At 35.6% G+C, this 1772-nt stretch overlaps 1 long non-coding RNA gene across 2 annotated transcripts; it reads right to left on the bottom strand.

Annotated features, from left to right (window-relative positions):
* Nucleotides 1-210: 210 nt before the first annotated feature.
* LOC9298806 lies at nucleotides 211-1555 on the bottom strand. Of its 2 annotated transcripts, none has more exons than XR_002330213.1 (4): nucleotides 1252-1555; nucleotides 915-1039; nucleotides 599-685; nucleotides 211-520 (listed from the first exon to the last, which is right to left on the bottom strand). It is a non-coding gene; the product is annotated as an uncharacterized LOC9298806 (long non-coding RNA). The 2 variants fall into 2 exon arrangements; XR_002330211.1 differs by having other exon boundaries at nucleotides 599-704; nucleotides 1252-1554.
* Between the last annotated feature and the right edge of the window lie 217 nt (nucleotides 1556-1772).

Genomic DNA, 1772 nt, shown 5'->3' with positions numbered 1-1772 from the left:
ATAAATGGTACCGAACGGGTGAAGTCAATGTTTAGAGTAAAGATATATGTGTCGGTTTCGGAAGCATTAAGTTTTTAAGTTGGTCAGAGAACATACAAATTTGTGGGGTTTAATTATGTTTATTGTTTTGTGTTATTGTTTGTATAAAAAAACAATACGAGTAAGAATGGAAAACAGTTTGCGGAGTAATAATTATCAAGAAAAAAAGAAGATGTTAATAATTGTGGATAATATATAACCGTCTATATAGATACTAAGCAAGCTTTTGTAAAAAGAGCTGAAGTAATAATAGTGGATAATACATAACCGACCGTCTATATAGATCCTAAATAAGTTTTTCTAGAAAGAGCTGAAGTTATAACTGTGGATATATATATATATATAAGTTTTTGTTAGCTATCCGTAGATCACTATTGGACGATCTTCATCTTTCTCCGAATTATACTCTTCTTTCTAGAAAGAGGTGGAGAAAAGTGAACTCTAGACGATGCGGTAGTGCACGACAGCCAAGGTTCCATGGCTGTCAGGGAGAAAAGGAAACAAGTAGTTAGTATTAAAAATAGGTATATAACAAAATTGTTTTCCCTGGGAAACTTACAGCTGAGACCTGCGGTGGACCCTCCGCCGATATGCTTCATTCACAAAATTGGTACTCTCCGTATACCTCACACCATCCAGGGTCCCTCTATGTGGATAAATTCAAACTATATCATGAAATCATTTCATGAATTTCAAATTTCAGAACAACAATAAAACTATATCATGAATCGAAATCAAATCAGACTATCAAACTTAATTTCATGCAACGAAATGAAGCTATCAAACTTAATCTCAGGAATAATTTCATGAAATTGAATCGGAAACAAATGATTAAAGCATATGATGAATCGGAAAGAAATTTTAGATAGCCATACCGTGATTTTCATGGATTGTCTGGAGATTGTACCAGCCTGGTCTACGGAGAGGGCCAATAGGGCCAATATGAGGAGGAGGATTTGGTGCCGCCATTGTTGAGAGGAGTAGAGGAAGAAATTAGAATCTGCTGGAGAGAATTCAGATGGATTAAAATGAGAAAGTTTAGAAAGTTTTTAGGAGAAGAGAGGGAGATATTTAAAGAGAAGAGGGAAAATCTTTCGGATGTGAAAAAATTTGAAATGGGCAAAAATCCCATAGGAACAACCTAGTGTAGATACAGTGCACCCAAACTTATCTGTGGGGTAAAAAAAGAAAAAGTAAAAACAAATTACTTACGGTGACATCGACGATGAACGATGACTCTCCGCGAATAGAGAAAATGATCGGCTCCATTGGCCTGAACATCGACGGACGACTATAACGCAGCGGCTGAACGGCGTTTCTGGAGGACGCAGCCCATCGGAATCGAAAGAGAGTGCCAAATTCGAAAGTTTAGAACACGGCATTATTTTTCAGATCTGTTCGAGAGGAGAAGAAGACGAAGGTGTGTGGGTGGATATGAAAGATGTTATCTTTCTTTTATTTTACGAAAACCTAATTTGGGAACAAAGCCAAGATGGGCTCATGGGCTTTTGCCTATTTTTAAAGGATCCTTAGCCCTTTTAAAACAATTCTGTTTACAAATATAATACTTGTCTTTTTTTAAACAAAATCAGAAGTTACTAAACATGCAAATCAATATACTCAATGTAAAGTTGTGTAGAACCAAAAAAAAAAAAAAGAGTCAAGTTTACTTCTCACTTGTCCAAATTATATTAATCAATTTTGGTCCATATTATAAACGTACGACACACCAA

This window comes from Arabidopsis lyrata (genome assembly GCF_000004255.2).
Source record: "Arabidopsis lyrata subsp. lyrata unplaced genomic scaffold ARALYscaffold_206, whole genome shotgun sequence".
Lineage (NCBI taxonomy): Eukaryota > Viridiplantae > Streptophyta > Magnoliopsida > Brassicales > Brassicaceae > Arabidopsis > Arabidopsis lyrata.
Note: the sequence above shows the minus strand (reverse complement) of the source record. Positions and strands in the feature narration are given on the sequence as shown.